This window comes from Herpailurus yagouaroundi, unplaced genomic scaffold, assembly GCF_014898765.1.
Source record: "Herpailurus yagouaroundi ecotype Mexico unplaced genomic scaffold, PumYag 164, whole genome shotgun sequence".
Taxonomy (NCBI): Eukaryota; Metazoa; Chordata; class Mammalia; order Carnivora; family Felidae; genus Herpailurus; species Herpailurus yagouaroundi.
This window is the reverse complement of record NW_024412405.1, coordinates 30,206,365-30,225,395: the sequence shown is the minus strand read 5'-3', so window position 1 is coordinate 30,225,395 and position 19,031 is coordinate 30,206,365. Positions and strand designations below refer to the sequence as shown.

The following is a 19,031-nucleotide window of genomic DNA, read 5'->3' as shown; positions in this document are numbered from 1 at the left end:
TGTCTGCTGATTTTGATTCCTGGGACTGTGGCAGCCATTTTGAGACCATGAGGACACCTAGCCATAGGGCATACAGGTGATACTGAGAAACGTAGTACAGGTAAATGGGATAAAATGATTCCTTGCTATTGTCATTGAGCTCCTAAATTAACCAAACCGGGAAGTACCCTAGCTCAAAACTTTTATGTTGAGATAAGCCATTTTCATTTGGATTTTTGTTATCTAGAGCAGAATGTATCTAAATTGATGTCCTGCCTTTCCATAACATTCTCTTCCAAGGCAGATAAATAACCTGGGCAAAATACTAAAGGAAAGGAAATAGTAAAAGAAACTGATGATATTAGTAAGATTAAGCCTGGGAACAGCAAGCATTTAGGTGTAGAGCTCTCTCTCCATTCGATTCTCACCACCATTTCCCTGGGTTAAGATGCCCCATCATTTCTCATAGCACATTGCAATCATTAGTCTGACTGCTGCACATCTCTACCACTACCTTGAATCCATCCTTTCTAATGATTCTAGGGTCTCTTACTAAAACAAAAACCTCATATGACTCCCCTACTTAAAACCCTTCTGTGGTTCCCGATGGTCTCTGTGATGAAATCCAAACTACACTTCTACAAAGCTCTTCTGACCTGGCCCCTGCCTACTTTCTCAGTAGTAGTTCTCTGGGAACCTCCCTATTCCCAGGACCACCTGCCTGGGAGCGCTCAGAAATGGAGCACTAGATTTTGGGTGTGAGCTGAACCTTGCCTGAACCCCTCCTGTGGCAACTCTCACATGAAAAGCACTTCGTGTCTGTCTCTCCCATATAGATTCTGGATTCATTAGGAACCAAAACCTTGGTGATTTTTCTATCTTCATCGCTGAGCGTAGCTTCTAAGATACAGAGAGGCAGCACAGCATAGCCCAAGTTCCGGCTGGGTTCAGATCTTGTTTCCATCACCTCATTGTATAACTTTGAGCAAATAATTAACCTCTCTGTGCTTTATTTTCCTTACCTCTTAAGTAGGGAAGATAATAATAGATATAATCAGTAATAGTAATAATAGCAATAGCACTTCTGTGTGTATTGAGTTGATTCGTATACAAATATTTAGAACAGAATCCAGCTCACAGTACACCTCCAGTAAATATTATTTTTGTAATTAGTATGGCACTTAATAAATAAGAATGGACTGTACTGAAGGCCTGCAGCTACTCTTCAGCTCCCCCTCTTCTCTAAGAAGCTAAATGGGTTTGCAAGTCACAGCTTATAAGGACAGTGAGCTCTGTTCCTAAACATATTTATACTATAGCCTGTGATGCCACTTGTCCCACACAGAGCGTTTATCGAGGTGCCCAATGTTTGCAAGGACTGTGGGCGCTGTGCCCACTACTGCGTCTCATATATATCCAACAACAAACAATGAATGCAAACATTTAACCGGAGCCCCATTTCATCTCCTGCTTGATGCTTAGGGTTGAGCTGTTACGAGGGCCCCTGGAGAGCCCAGGAGGATTCAAAGGTGAGTTGACAGAAACACAATAGTGGAATCCTGCACTCTGCATCCAAAAATAATACCGTGAGTGGCGTAATCTTGGGAAGTCACTTAACCTAACTAAACCTCAGTTTCCATATGGAAAATGCAGGTGACAAAAACTGTTCCACCTACCTCGTTGAGCAGATAAAAGGAATAGATGAAGTAAAGCATGTGAATATTCACTTGTCAAGCACCTGATACTTTATAAAAGCAAGAAACTTGCTAATTACCCCATCAAAACCCTTCTCTGAGCCCTGCAGGTTGTCTGATCCCTGGAGCCTTCCTGTAATACCCTCAAGGGACACCCCCAAGTATGAGACTTTGCATAGGACCTGACATTAATGTATTGTGTGTGCACGAATGTGTGTGTGTTTGTGAATGACTGACATGACCATCTACTCTTCATATTATACCTCCCATCCTCAGAAATCAAATTACTTATTATATTCCTATCAGGAATAAAAGAGGAGAATTTATTCTAATGACTACCAGACAGTAGAGTAAAATTAGCTTCAGATGACTATGAAAGAGCATAATGTTCTAGTTTACCAGAAACCAAGGAAACCTAGTATATCCAGCAGCAATTTTTCTTCTTTCTTATTCTTTCTTTGTGGTGAAGCTGAGAATAATGCCCTTAGGTTTTTCTCACTATATATGTAGATGGGGAGCAGAAAGGAGCTGCAGTGATAGAGACTCAGAGATGGTACAATTAAAAAGGCTGAGATAATTTGTTGGTCTTTTAACACAGCGTTTCTTTACTGTTGAAGTCATCTCAAATCAACAGTTTTAACATAATGTAATTCAACAAAAATATTATTTCAGGAATAAGAAAATTTTATAGGAGGAAACATATTGGATGAAGTATCGCTTGTGGTATAATTTTAATTCTGAAAGATCTTGCTAAGAGGGCTTATTTAAATAGGTTCTCCCTGAGATGAATATTTAGGGGGAAAATTCCTACAGGATGATTTATAGCAAAATTATATGAACAGAATGAAGGACAGAAGAATTTTATTAGAAAAGGGTCTCATTTCCACAAAATATAAATTATACCTTTTAGAAAATATATTGAATTTTATTAATATTCTGTAGACAGCCTGAAGTGTTAATCTCCACCCCTACCTATAAGACTTTCATTATGATGTACAAGGTGTATTTACCCTTTAACCAAATAATTTTTGAGCAACTCGGTGGAGCCTCCAGTTTACATATCTTACAAAATATTTTCTTGGCAGTTACAAAATCTTATACTTTGTATTGTTGGCAACATTTAATGATGAATATATGAGGCTATACATTTTATATACATGTATGCATGCTTTTGGTGTTACCATGCAGGAACACAGATTAATGATAAACTCATTGTATTTGGTGACTAAGAGACTATTTCTCCAATATCCACTGTTACTGTTGATATTGTTTTGCCCATTATTCTTAAGGAGAGATGAAATAAGTTCGAGTTTTTTCAGTGCTAGGATTAAAATTCTGCCTGCTTCATCTTGAAATTTATAGTTACAAGAATTACTTAGGGTAGACCATTGAGTACTGTATTTCTTCCTGGCATTTGAAAGTGACTTCATTTATACCTTGGTAACTAATATTTTTGATGAGGAAATTGACTCATTGTTATTCAAAGAACTTGGTGATAAATCCTTTTCCGGTCCCTATCAGTCTCAAAAATTGAGCCTTTCCTGGGGTGTGACTTTGTTGTAGCAAACAAGAGTAAATTGACCATTGGTACAGTTTGAGGTTCAGCAAGGACAGCTGGAATTTAGATTTCATAGTATTCGAAAATGAAGATTGAGATCAAGGATGAGGACAAAGCCAGGAGATTAAAAAGACTAGACTAATTTTCAGTTCTAAATAAACATTATTAAATATATTTCCCTTACACAAAAACACACAAAATGTAGCAATTGATATATTTAAACCTCCGATGGCATGTAAAAGAGAACACAGGCTCCCCGTCCTATTCAAAATGCCTCTAAAACATACCATTGCAAAAATTATGGTTCTCTGTTTATAAAGTGGGAAGAAATTTCCTTAAAAAGCTGGACCTGAGTTAAAACCAGACGCCAAACCTTCCTTTGCATCTTAAAAAAATATATATTCCACTGGTTTCTCACTGATTGCTAATTAAGGCCAGCTTCTATTCATATCTCCATGAAGAGGAAAATATTGAAGACAAGTCCCTTTAAAGTACCTGTGTATTTGAAATGATAATGCTCGGGCATTGCACCTAAGGTCTTACATTAATTTGAAGCCCCAGGGAACTGCCCAGGAGGGAAATCCTGTATTTATTATTGGTCAAAATAGCAAACATCTCCAGGTAATAAGATGGAAGTACAAGGGTATATTTTAGCACAAATATTTCTGGCTTACCCTTATAATAAATGCTTAAATTCAAGAATCCATAGCCTCTTCCTATGGATAAAAAGAATTAAAATAAAACATTAGATATATCAAGATCTATGATTAGACCATATCAAGATCTGCCTCTGAAAACAATTATTGGGATGGCACAGAGGAAAAAGTATTTTAGAATGGATGTTATTGGTCTATATGAAAATGCCAGCATCATTCTCTAACTATGGAATTTTAGAGCTGTAAGAATTTTGAAAAGACTATCTACTCTATAATGCATGTTCTCCACATTTGAGGATACAGACTCAGAGTTGTGATGTGTCTAATGTCACACAGCCACTCAATGGCAAAGTCAGGACTTGAACGGGGGCCTATTCATACTCGTGTGTATCTTAACTTCCGCTATTTTTCAGGACCACCTGGCTCAGGCAAAGTTCAACATGGCCAAATATATCAAATGTAACCTTTGTTTTTAAGGGGGGGCGGGGGGGAACAAATTAAATCTATCTCCAATCAGTTAAATGGATAAATCTTCAATATATTTAAATCATTAGTTTGTATTATGGCCTCTTATTTTTTATTGTAAATTTATTTTAGTTGTATTTATTAATGTATTTACTTAACCCTCACCATATTCCAAAAAGAAATGAAAATGGCACAGAAGTTACCTATGCATGGGTTCTATACTCCTTTTCCTTCTTAGTCCCATTTGATGACCTGTCCTGGTGACCCATCACTTCCATGAATATTCTAAGATCCGTCCAAGACAACATGGAAAGGTGAAGTCACAGTTACCACATGATATGATTATTCAATAAGTCAAACACCAACTGCTTGTTTCATTGATGTGGCTTATATCTCTGCAGAACTGACCCAATTAAGAAAATATGGATTATTCATTTATAAGGTTTATTGCTAGGTATTACATAAAAATTGTGGGCCATTATTTAAGTAGCATGGTTTTCCCAAAGTCTGTAAGCAATTCTAAGCCCTAAGATAACCAGTCCTCGAGAAGCTTCTTACTCTGCCAGCTTATCATTCAATTGCATGCTTTGGTCACTCAAGCTATTGTCAACGAAAATTTGGAATATCAAAGGAAAACAGAGAAGAGATGAAATATTCTCTTTGGCAGCATTTGGTGACTTTAAAACAAAAAGTCAGCATCCCCTATGCTATGTAAGCTCAAAGCGTCACATTCGATGGCATCATTTCAAATGGCCTGAGTTGGATTCCTCGCTTTCCTTGATTTATCCCCCTGTTGGCCCCTGCAGGAGAGCATCATTTTTTTTCTCCTGCCTTCTGTCTTCTATATTTCATTTCAGGTGTCTATCGAGGCAACGAAAGATAAAGCTCTCTGCTTTCCCTTGTACTAAAGTTCTATATGGAATCAGTTCACCTGTCTGTCACTCCTCATTAAATTCTTACCCTCTTCATTCACATCCTGATCTTTGCAAATGAACATTTGCTTAATAAATGTTCCCAAGACTAACAGTGCAGAGTGAAAATCCCACACAGCAGTAAATTATTAACTCAGTCACAGAGGGAGTGCCATATATGACTTTTCAGAATGAGTTATTATGTGGATCATCATGTAATTATGAATTTTTCAAGCCATGATAGAGGAAAATTGAATATTTAATATTTTATGGACATATTCTACACTGAGGACATCTTTCAAAATTTTATGATAATTTTTAGAGTGAGCGAAGAGCAGAACAAAAGTTACAAAATAATTGCAAACTTGAATATTTAATCACTAGGGACATTGTTGGTTATTTCTCAAATTATATGATGTAACCAAGGCTGTGAACTTTTAATCATAGTGTATTCAAATGGGGAAAAAATTGCATTAAAATCAATCTATAAATATGTTTTGGTTGTTTAAGAAATAAGAATACAGAGCTTAATGTTGTCAAATTGAGACCTTAAGATATAAATATTCATGCAGGAGGTAATCTTGAGCAACTTGTTCTAGATGAGCTATTGTTGAACAAAAACTTTTTTAAATGAGCCATTTCAAAATGTTCCAAATCAAACCAAAGTGTAAACATCAAAATATTTTAAAACTCTTAGCTGAATATTAAATGGAAAAATGGAATTGGTGTTTATCAAAACGTGAAAAAAAAAAAAACTTCAAGGAATATGTTAGAGCATTGGTGAAAAAAATTAAAGGAAAAATTAAAATAATAAGATTTTGATGTGAATTACCCTTTTATGTACACAATTCACGCATTCTTAATATAGCATAATATGTAGCACTTCAATTATCACCCATGTTTTAACTTTGAAAATTAGAATATTTAGTAATTCCGAATTATTTCTTAATAGGTTCCTCTTGTTGCAGGAGAAGGTCATTTCCCAGTACCAGAATACTAATAAACTTTGAGGACGTTTGGACTCAGAAGTTCTCAACACTGGCTGCACATTAGCATTGCTTAGTACTACTTCCCACAGATTGTAAAAGGTCCCGAAGTGAGGCTGGACTCTGATGGTGTTAAAGCTTTTCAAATTATTTTAGTTTTCAGCCATGGCTTAAAAGCACTGATATCAATAGTGCTGCCACCCAGTTTCCAGAGGCCAAAACCTCATATACACTTTTAAAACCAAAAGATTCACCTTTTGAGTACATTGAGTAAATGAGCACCAGGGATACAGAGATGAGTAGTAAATAGCCCTGGCCCTCAAGTTGCCTGTAATCTAATGAAATACACACACATAAGGGCAATGCAGTGCAATTGCTGCTATTAGAAAGGTGTATGCCAAGTGATGGAGCAATGGAGAGAAAACCAACACTCAAGGCACCAACATGGACTTTTGAAAACCTGAAATTTGGCTAAGAAAAAAGCATGACTGTATTGTTTCTTGCATTCATACATTCATTCACTTATTTAACACATATAATTCACTTATCCAACAAAAATTTATTAAATGACCACTATTTTTTATGTACTATCTTCTTCTCATGGACTATGGGTGCTTATTGAAAATTAGGAGACTGAGGGGCACCTGGGTGGCTCTGTCGGTTGAGCATCCGACTTCGGCTCAGGTCATGATCTCACGGTTTGTGAGTTCAAGCCCTGTGTCAGGCTCTGTGCTGACAGCTCAGATCCTGGAGCCTGCTTCGGATTCTGTATCTCCCTCTCTCTCTCTGCCCCTCCTCCACTTGTGCTCTGTCTCTCTCTATCTCTCTCTGTCTCTCAAAAATAAATAAATAAATATTAAAAAAAATTTTTTTTAAGAAAATAAGGAGAATGTATCAGCTAGCTATTGCTGCATAACAAACTATAACAAAATTTAAGTGACTCAAAACTGTAACTATTTATTTGTTCATGTTTCTGCAGACTGACAATTTAGGTGAGGGTCAGTGGTTTAATCATTAAAACATGTATGAGTTACTTCTTATGGTCTTTAAGAAAATGAGATTTCACAACAATGCCTGCACTTGTAGGAGAAATTGAATCTGTTTACTGAAGTGAATTGATTCTTTAGAAAAAAAAATCAGATCTATACACCATGGAAGGCTTTAGGGAAAAAACACGAGTAGATGACCAAAGTTGAGATACCAATATTCTTCTCACTCTTTATCCATTAAACATTATTGTTTCACAGCCCTGTAAGTAAGAGGCAGGGATCAATTATCCTTTCTGCCTAAGACCTCCTTTCAATTGCAGATCCCTTCTTTTCTCCCTAGGACAATAAGCCAGAAGCAGGATAAAAGAAACTTGCCAACTGATATTGGTCTCCAATTTCTACTAAACAGAATAGTGAAGGAGGAACAGGAGCCCAATGAGGTGTGGATTCTCAGTTTTTCCACTCTTGTATGGAGTTCTGACCCTTACACAAGTACACTGGAGATTGGGGAGGAGGTGGAGAAGTGCAAGACTTTGTACTTCAATATTGGCTTGCTGGGGACACAGTGCTGAACTTTTTTGTTTTTAATTTTTATTTATTTTTGAGAGAGAGAGAGAGTGTGTGTGTTGGAGTGGCAGAGAGAGAGGGAGACACAGAATCTGAAGCAGTCTCCAGAATCTGAGCTCTCAGCACAGAGCCAGACGTGGGGCTCGAACCCACAAACCATGAGATCATGACCTGAACCAAAGTTGGATACTTAACCAACTGAGCCACCCAGGTGCCCCTACAGTGCTGAACTTTGAGGCTAGGGGTTTTGGTTTTGTTTTTAGTATTTAGTCTTACTATCCTTTTTGTTTGTTTGCTCACTTATTTGTATGTTTGTTTTACAGATATGAAAACTGAACCTAGAAAAAATTTGCATATTATAGACTCACTTGTATGTTAGGAAGTTATTCAGAATAAGACAAGTACTAAGTTCATTCCAGTAACTCCCCTAATCTTGGCTTTCTTTTTGGTTGGTTGGTTGGTTGGTTGGTTGGTTCACTGTTGAGTATGAGATTTGTGTTCTTAAATTTTTAAGTGTACATTAAAGTATTGTTAATCATAGCCACAATGTTGTATAGCAGATTGCTAGAATTTGTTCATCTTGCATAAATGAAACTGTACAACCACTGAATAGAAATTCCCCATTTCTCCCTTCTCCAGTCCATGGAAACAATTATTCTGCCCTCTGCTTCTATGAATTTGACCTCATGTATGTGAAATCACATATATGTGGAATCACACAGTATTAGTCCTGTTACCGGCATATTTCACTTAACATAATGTCCTCAAGGTTCATCCATGTTATTACATATGGCAGAATTTCCTTCTTTTTTTAATGCCAAATAATAATTCATTGTACAGATATGACACATTTTCTTTATCCATTCATCTATCAATAGACATTTAGGTCATTTCCATATCTTGCCTACTGTGAATAATGCTGCAGTGAACATGGGAATAGAGGTATCTCTTCAAAAGCCCAACTTAAATTCTTCTGAGTAAATACCCAAAAGTGAAATTGCTGGATCATATGGTAGTTCTATTTTTAATTTTTTGAGGAATCTTCATACTGTTTTCCATAGTGACTGCACCAATTTAAGTTACCACCAATAATGCACAGGGGTTCCCTTTTGTCCTTGCCAACACTATATTTTTAATCTGAACTCAAAACTATGGAAAACAATATACCTTGAAATAATCTCAGTGAAGAAAACTCCCAAACATCTTAAAAGAAAAAAAAAAGCTTGTATAACTGGTGTGAGAAATCATATGTCTAATGGGAAAACTAAAAAAGTCACGTACATAACAGTTCTCCCCAAATCTATTCTACATTTAATGCATTTCCAGTCCCAGTGGGAATTTTTGGGAAAACAAATTTAGAAAAAAAAATTGACAAAATGTCCTGAAGTTCTTCTGGTAAAGTGTTTAAAATACTGCTAAAAGAAAAAGAAAACTGGGAATAGGAATATTTTCTTTCTTTGTTTTATGAAAGCTTTTGTGCTTTTTAAAAACTTTTTATGATGAAAATTGTATTTTAATTTGTGAATATTTGATCTTTAGATATCCAAAATATTATTAAAGCCTTAATATATGTAGATCTACTGTTGAACTAAAAATAATAATATCTCCTATTCATTAATCTTTTAAAAATGGATCCGCTCAGTGCTAATCTTGAAACAGGGATTGTGCTAGGTTTGGAAGTTTCCAAGATTAATGAGATACAACCCCTGCTGTCAAGGGATTTCACAATCTTGTGAAAAGAGAAGGCTGTAAATATACAATTACCATGTGGTGTCTTCTGTGCTGGGCTAGAGACACTCACAGGGTCCTGTGGGAGCATATAGGAGGGAGCCCTGGGGACAGGACGTAGAGGGGGACTTAACAGCTAAGCAGACCAGTTAAAGGAGGGAACACTGACCAGTATGGCTGCAGAAGCAGGCGATCACCGCATCATACCAAGCACCCTGTACATTTTCTCCATTTAAGCATCAGGCCTTGACTGAGGAGACCGACAGCCCATCAAGGTCCCTAATCCTCAACAGCTCTAGTTGGGATTACTGTCTACTCTCATACAGATGTGCACAGGTGTGCACTCCTCAGGTGCATTTTCATCAAGCGCAGTTAGAGTTTGATCCAAAATAACATTTAAAACTTAGGGCATCAATCTTTTTTTTTTCTTTTTAACTCAGTATTCACAGGTGAAATCTTATTTTATAGAAGTGCTGACTCATTCACCTTTCTCTTAACTACCAGTCATCACATTGAAGACACCAAAGAGCCGTCATGAGCCTTAACTGAGAAAGTGCCATAACAAGGTGAAATACTGCAAGGGCCAGTCCAAGCATCACTTCTGAGCTGTCACAAAGCATTCCCTTGCTCGCCTTGCCCAGGGCCATGAAGCATTTCGTCCGGACCCGCAGAACTGAACACCACAGCAGAGAACCAACCGCAGCGTCTCAGGTTGGGATGTTCTTTCCCACAGGAATGGCCAACCCGCGGTGTACAGAGCAGCTTTTCTTCAGTGTAATGACTGAAGATCAGCAGTTGGATGGACAAGTGTTATAGAAGTAGGGGTGCTGGTTTTGACAGGCAAGGAAACAGAAGAGCAAAGGAAAGTGTGCAGCAGGCAGCTGAACTCCCTCACTAGGACCCAGGCCAGCAGGCATGGCCTGCATGGGCATGATGGCCCAGACTGGCTCAGAGACTAGCCATGTAAAGCACTGATCTAAAAATAGATCTCCCTGTTCTGATAAAACGGGCGTCTTCATCACGTACCCATCACACTGACTAACCTGCCTGGTCCCAGACTATTCCTCTAGGGTCATTTTCGAGGTGCTCTACGAATCCCCATGGTCAACAAAAAATCTGCCCCTCACCTGGACCTCGAAAACTTTGACACTAGTACTTTTCGGATTTATTGGAGTGAGAGGAGGCTTCCTAAAACCCAACTAAAGTCAAGAAGCCCTGTGGAGATTGTTACTCTTACTGTTTCTGCTGCTCGCATTGGATATTACCTTTGAATATTATGTGCTAGCACCAAATGCAGACCCGTCTTTCTCTTCAGTTTGTAAACTCAGCCTGAGTTCTTGACAGTGACCCTGGAAAACATTGTCTATATTTCTCCTGGGTCAGGCAAGTCCCCTGAGGATACAGAGAATGTACAAGGCAGAGTCCCTGCCTTAGTAGAGCATACAGATGAATAAAAAGGCAATAATTATATGTTTTATAAGCCTCATGTCACAGAGATATAAACAGGACAGTCTGAGGGTACCAAGAAGCAGCCCCTAAACCCTGTTCAATGAGGTGAGGGGAGGTTTCCAAGAGGATGAGCTAGATTAGCCAGGTGAAGAGAGGTGGAGGGGCCTTTATGACAGAGATTATAGCAAATGCAATCTTGGAGGCAGAGACATGGTCTGTCCAGAGAATTTGAAACAGGTCAAAATGGTTGAATCACGAGACATGAGAAAGGGGGCAGTAAGACGTAAGAATGGAGAGATCAAGACAAGACCATGATACCATTTTAAGAAGGCTGTATGATATCCATAAGCCAGAGGGAAATTATCAGAGGTTCTAGGGAAAGGAGTGATGTGACCTTCAAAATTTAAGCTATTTCAGGGAACAGATTAGTGGCTGTCAGACATCCAGGGGGTAAGGGTGGCTGAAATGGGTGAAGGTGGTCAAAAGGTACAAACTTCCACTGTTAAGATAAATAAATCCTGGGGATATAATATATACTATGGTGACTATAGTTAATAATACTGTATTGTATATTTGAAAGTTGCTAAAAAAAAGTTGTAACTATGTCAGGTGCTGGATGTTAACTAAACTTAACGTGATAAGCATCTCTCAATGTATACATGTACCAAATCATTATGCTTTGCTCCTAAAACTAATGTTATATGTTAGTTATAGCTCAATAAAAAGAACTTGTTATTTCAGCCAGAAGTCGGATCTGAAAAAATGATAAAACCAAATTGTTTAAATCAATGATCTGACTAATTTCCAGAATTCTCTGAGCTCAACATGGTGAAATTACCCACCATTTCCTGCCTTCAGTTCCACCTCAGACCTTCTGAGTCTCAATTACTTAACTCTCTTAGAGCAGAATGCTTTTTAAAAAATCAACATATCCATCAAGCCCTCACGTGGGGAAATTAAGTCATGGTGCTTGGGCTTCAGCCTGAGCCCTGACACCACCATCTTCAGTGCATGTTAAAGCCAAGCAATCCACATTCTATTCACAGTTGATCATGAACTTCAGCAGGCTTTGGTTAGGAGACCTATCTAATTGTAATAGGTATAATGCCCACTTAGTGATAGCCAGTAAATTCACAGAGTGAGTCTTCACCTCCCCCTTTTTAACTCAGAGAACTGTCAAAGAAAAATTGTACCAGACATTTGTTATAAATGACAAGGATAACTTTATTCGATACTATTGCAATAGAGGCCAATACTACTGCAATAGGGAAAAGAGATTGAACTCAACTCTATTGAAATAAAAGATTGGAGATAAAGGAAGATACTTTTAACCCCAAAGTGGACTAATGGAAAAGTACTGGAGAACTTTTAGTGGGGAGCTTGGTCAATGTGGTTAGGCTATCTGTATTTGCTAATCGGCCCTTATTGAAGGGATGCATCTATCTTCCTACAGAAACTGGGAAACAGGGGTGCTATCTCCTTCGATGATTACATTTCGGAGGGCTAGGCCTCAGTCCTTGAGAAACTTTTTCTGGGTTGTAGAAGATTTACATCTCAAAGGGACATAGAAAGAATTTACAAGTTTTTGGTAATACTTTTTTTTCTTTGAGTATAGTGGACACACAACGTTACATTAGTAACAGGTGAACAGCACAGTGATTCCACAAGTCTGTGCATTATGAGATGCTCTCCACAAGTGGAGCTACCATCTGTCACCACTATGCGATACATGACAATACCACTGAGTATTTCCTACACTGTACCTTTTATTCCCCTGACTTATTCATTCCATAACTGGAAACCTGTATCTCCCACTCCTCTGCCTCCCTTTTGCCCATCCCTCGACCGCCTCCTCACTGGCAACCATCTGTTTGTTCTCTGTATTTATAGGTCTGATTCTACTTTTGGTTTGTTTATTCATTTGTTCTGTTGTTTTTAGATTCCACATATAAACAACTGAAAGTTTTCTAAAGCAAGTGTGCTAAAAAAAGGGAGGATGAGGACCTAAAATCAGAAAGAAGCCTGTCCGAATTGTAGTCAAGCTGAACAGAACATTAGGCCATCTTGGTCAAAAATCACTTCAAATTATGGGGGGCCTGGGTGGCTCAGTCAGTTGAGCACCTGACTTCGGATTGGGTCATGATATCACAGCTCCTGAGTTCAGGCCTCCCCCACTGATTCGGGCTCTATGCCGACTGACACCCCAGAGCCTGGAGGCTGGAGCCTGGGGCCCAGATCCAGGAGCCCAGGGCCGCCTTCGGATTCTGTGTCTCTGTCTCTCTCTGCCCCTCCCATATTTGCACTCTGTCTCTCTCTCTCAAAAATAAATAAACATTAAAAAAAGTTTACAAATCACTTCAAATTTTATGAGCAAGGCTATTCTTAAGGCACCATATTTAGAGGGAATTATTGTATTTCCTAGATGAGTAAAATAATTCCACATGTTCAATTCTGGGATTATAACACAGTGTGAGCTGCAATGTCATTGCCAAGTCCTGCACTGCTCCAAGTGCTTTTTCCTTATGAGGAGCCTTGCCCCTGGACTGGTTTCACATAACTCCTGCACTGCTCCAAGTGCTTTTTCCTTATGAGGAGCCTTGCCCCTGGCCTGGTTTCACATAACATATATCCCTGGAAATGCAAAAAACACAGGTGACATTGGCTGATGTGCATGTGGACAAAGTTCCATCCTTTATTTTTTTAATAATTTTTTTATGTTTTATATTTGAGAGACAGACAGAGAGCAAGTAGGGGAGGGGCAGAGAGACAGAGACAGAATCGGAAGCAGGTTCCAGGCCCCGAGCTGTCAGCACAGAACCCGACATGGGGCTCGAACTCACGAACCATGAGATCATGACCTGAGCTGAAGTCGGATGCTTAACCAACTGAGCCACCCAGGTGCCCCAAAAGTTCCACCCTTTAAAAAGAGGTTAGCCATTGACTTTTACCTTGGCAAGCATAAGCTATCTTTCCGATAAAGCCTATTAAAACATATATGACAGAATGTCTAATTGCCCCAAATCAGCTCCCTTCTTCCAAGACTTATTCATCCATTTATTCCTCAAACGTTTATGTGGCAGGACTTGTGCAAAGCAACAGATGAACCATGCACATTCTCCCAAAACAGACACAAACTGCACTACACCTACAGAACCACTAAGTTTCCCTGATCATAGCTAGCAAGATATTAATGCGATAATAAATGTTTATTAAATATTTCTGACGAGCCTTATGCAAAGTGCCTTTCATCATTTGTATCATCTCATGTTCGTAACACCTTATGAGCTCAGTGCTATTATTATCAGATACCTACTTTACAGATGAGGAATCTGAGTCTCAGAGTGGTCACATGAATTGTCCACGATTAAGGGGCTATTAATGGGTAGAATAGGGACTGGAACTCATGTCTGTCTGACTCTAAACCTGTGCTCCTGATCATTTATTATAATTCCCTGCTGAATATGACACAGAGCATTACACCCTTCCTTCATGAATTCAATGTAAATTCAGCAAGTACATATTAAGAATTTAGAATTCACATTGTTAGTGGAAATGCCTCTATTTCAGGGCAGAGAGGGCAAGAGATGATCTCTAAGATGCCAGTAGCACACAAGGCTCGATGCTAAAACTCAATCAAAGTGCTCCCATGGCACCAGCAGGGCACACAGTTTGGTAAAAAAGTAGATCCCTGCCCTGGAGAAGGCTACATTCATTAGTGCCACATGTCCCCAACTTCGGCCATATTCATAATTTTTGCTATATCTACATCTCCCTGCACTGTTATTTATCTAATATTTATCTTTAAATAGACCCACTTGAAAAACTTGACAGCAAATGGAGGGGGAAAAGGCAGATTTAATTATTGCCATTGAATAAATGTAGCAATAGGAGAAGGTAAATATTCACCTGTGTACTAAACTTATGTCAAGTGGCACTTTGGGAAGGACTCCCTGCCCTCCATCTTCCTTTGTTTTTCTCTTTCTCATCCCACTCTGGGGATCATTCTATAGAATCCAGGCCCTACTTCCACTCTGGGAAAATGCTCTAGATTGTTCTTGCTTCTCTCTACCCTCCGTCCACCTGCCACCCCACTGCACACTTCAGTGGGTGTTCAAACCCCAGTTACTCAGGACCTTCCTGGATAACTCATCAGATAGTCTGATAAAGTAACTCTGCTTGGAGGGTGTTCATAGAGTAAGAGATGTCAATAATCAGGAATTTGCGGATAAGCACTGAACAAATGTGTTGCCTGAATTATGCCATTTAGTCTTCACAACAATGTGGTGAGGAAGAGACTATGAACCTCTTTTTATATATGAAGAGACTGAATGCAGTCCATGCTTTCAGACTATGTGAAGGGAGGTTACATGATTTGCCTGAGGCCCCACAACTAGTACGTCACAGGTTTGTGCACCTCCAAACTCTAAATACCCTTCCATACTACGGTGGTCAACTTTTCTATATTGCAGCTAATGGAAGTCCTGCGCTTAGGCCTATGTTATTATACCTCACAGAAGGGATCGCCCTCCTCATCCCACCCACCCACTATCATCCTCTGTGCTCATCAGTCACATGGTCGCCACACACACACACACACACACACACACACACACAACCACTTCAAACCTCCATGGCTGATTTCCCATTGTCTACAGGATATAAGATAAAGTTCAGACTTCTTACAGCATTCAAGGCTCGTCACAATCTGGCCGTAACCTGACTTGCCTGAGCCCTTTGCCACTCACCTCACAGCCATATTGGATCTCAGCTTTCTCCAACAGTTCACATTCCCTTATGGCTGTGCAGAAAGGCAGCCATGAACACTGCAAGGTCAAAGGAAGGGCATGAGCTCGGGAATAGATTGACCTGTTTGAATCCCAAAATAGGGCAAGCTCTTTAACCTCCTCTGTTTTTTTCACAGTGATAATATGTCTTCTGTGTTAGAATTGGGCTAGATGATCTATCTAAAGCATGCCACACAGCGCCTGGTACTTTACACGGCAACTGGCACCTGGCAGGTCTTCAAATACCAGTCACTGTTGTATCTGTGCCCACGTCGTCCCCTTGAAAATTACCTAGAATTACTTTTTCCTTTCATCTTGGTAAATGCGTATCCATTCTTCAAGCTCAAATATCACTTCCTTTGTGAAAGCTTTCCTGATTTCTTCAGGCAATGCTAATTCCTCCTTCCTCTGAATTTCCCTAGTACTCAGTACCCACCTCAACTATAATTCTTGAAATTGGCTTCTAATTATCTATCACCCCTGTTTCTTTCTTCCATTAGATCATGAATTCTTCAGGAGCCTGTATATCTACCAAATGCAATACTCAGCACATAGTAAGCTGACAAATGCTTGTTGAATGACTTAATGTGTTTCCCCTTCCTAGACATCATTTGTATTTGAATGATGCTATAAAATTAGATTGAAATTTTAGGCACTGAAGCAGGAGCAGTGAGGTAGGTGGGTGAAAAGTGAGATATTTCTTCAAAATCCCCAAACACATCTACTCTCTATGCATAAAGCCATTTCATTTCCAGAATCATTGCCTGCAAATTATATTGGTCCTCCCTTAGAAGCATGAGGGAATTTTTGTGACAGGAAAAGAGAACGCTTACAAAACCTTTTCATTGTAAACGTTGATTATTTATGAACTCTTATAGGAAAGGGACCCTCTGGATGCTGGCACATGGGAGAGGCCATCCCCCCCCCCAATTTATAATAAATGAATGTTGGAGTAAATCTCTTCATTAAGCAGATAGAGAAAGGAATTTATGCTCCAAAGTAATCACTCATCTCTTCAACGACAAAAGCCCCAAAGACTTTGCTTCCTGAATGTTCTTTCTAATGGGACAGACCTTTGGTGACCTGTTTAGCACAAGGATGACTTCAGCAGGTAGACTCCACAAAGCTAGCAGCCCAAAGCAAACACACAACAACGCTGCCCGGAAACCGGTGGGTGGCCTTGGCTGGTGAAAGCCCGTCCTTCAAGCCACTGAGGCAGGAGCCCATTAAAGGTGTTAATTTTACATGATGTGGCACGGCAAGTTTATAAATAAATAACAAATGAACATTCCCCACGGTTCCTCTCCTCCGAATTTCTGTGTACCTGCTACAGGCCTGGCAACAGCAGGAGCTGCTCAGACGCCAGATCCGGAATTGCTCTTTGAAACGTGAGGGGGGTGGCATTTCTGTCACCAAGACTTGATAAGTTTTGACGCTTACATCACTGGATCCAGATACCTTAAAAAAAATAGCCAACTAATCCGTCCTCTGTGGTTGGATGTGCTCAATTTAAGATTATTATCATGAGCTACAAGAACAAAACACAGATGTTAGAGTTTCAGAAAAATGTACTGTGGGGGACTATTAGTAAAAAATACTGTTTAAAATATATAACATATGTAACTATTAAATACATAAAAATCCCATGTACCAAGAGGCAAAACATGATGAAAGTTGTTGAATATTTTAAGTACCTATATTGCTGCATAAAATGGTTCTGTGCGGTAGAATTTTCTATTGCAGGAGATTTATGAAATTTTGTCAAAGTGGTAGATCATGCTGAAGTCAGGGGAAATACTAGCACACTTTAGGTTGCTTTCTATTTTTAATTAAGTTTGGAAGTGCATCTTTGCACTTGTGAGTGTGCATATAAATATATGTAAGTGCAGATGTGATTAACAATAATGCTGATCTATGCAGACATTCAAATTCACTCACAAAATGACCCCCTCCCACTACAGAGCAAATTACTTAATTGAGGCTGGGTCTGTGTATTCATAACAAACTGGAAGGAGAATGGTGAAATTTGACCAGCATGTTTCACCCTCACTCATTTTAGCAGCCAAGGAGGCAGGAATTAAACAAGCCCTATAGGGTCCTGACTTGAATTTCCAACCAGAGATGAGCCATGAAGACTAAATGTTATGGTGCTTGTCGTGTTTACCCATGTCAATAAAGATGGAGACTGATTGAGCTTGAGTGGTTGACTAAACGCCATCTAATGCTTTTTCTGAGGGATAATCTGGGAGAAAGTTTCAAAGGCACCCTTGAGAATTAACTGGGGTCCAAGTTATTCAGGGCCCAAAATACTAAGCAAGTATTAATAACAATCGAGCCGAGGGCAAATAATCAGGTCAGATGCACAGCAGTGAAAGTCTACAATGAAGAAAGCAGAGGAAAAAAAGAGGAAAAAAAAAAAAAAACCCACAATGCAAGCAGTAAACTCTCTCTAGACACAACCTAATTCACCTTAAACTCTCCTCTACCTCTGCCCCACCTCCATTCCTCCAGATCAACCTTTCAAAATTTCCATTGCACCTGCAGCCCACACCATATAACCTAGCATGTAATTATATACTCTTCTGCCCTGTTCATGTTGCTGTACCTGTAATTGTTTTCATCCTAACTAGGTTTAAATTCTATTTGGAGGTCAGTAACTACATCTCATATATCTGTATTTTCCCCAGTGCCTAGCATAACTTTATGCCCAATAAAAATTTCAGAAACTTCTCATTGCTGAAATTTTTGCCCTCCAGCAAGGATTGATAGCAAGTGCCATCCATTCTTCCTCCATCATGCTGCACTGACACCTGTTCCAGTGTTCCTATAGAACACATAAGCATGTACACTAAAATATGTGAACGTATTTTTCTATTTATTATACACTTTATTCTATAACTTTTTTTTTTACCCAACCATATCTATAGATTCCACTCATGTTTTCTACTAGTTGGGTAAAATTCCATCTTGTTGGTGTGCCACAATTTATTTAGTCATTTCCCTTATTGCCATTTATTCCAAAATGATAACCAATATTACAATAAATAAATTTATCCATGTCATTTTGTACTTGTGTTGTTATTTCTTTGTAGATTCCCAGAGTATAACTGTAGAGTTAAAGCTTATTTCTCACACTGGATTACTGAAGATACCACCAGTTTATTTTTCCAAAAGATTTAGTGAGTCGTTCTCCTACCATTCACATACTTGCATGTCTACTTCCCCACACTCTTGACAACACTGGATATTACCAACCTTTTTAATA

At 38.9% G+C, this 19,031-nt stretch overlaps 1 long non-coding RNA gene across 1 annotated transcript in view; it reads left to right on the top strand.

The window, feature by feature from the left end:
• LOC121037820 (uncharacterized) overlaps positions 1 to 11,523 on the top strand; it is a 40,374-nt gene extending 28,851 nt beyond the window's left edge. Inside the window, exons 4-5 of the long non-coding RNA XR_005794007.1 lie at positions 7,579 to 7,678; positions 9,974 to 11,523. This is a non-coding gene — a long non-coding RNA (uncharacterized LOC121037820). The remainder of the gene's footprint in view (positions 1 to 7,578; positions 7,679 to 9,973) is intronic.
• The last annotated feature ends 7,508 nt before the right edge of the window (positions 11,524 to 19,031 follow it).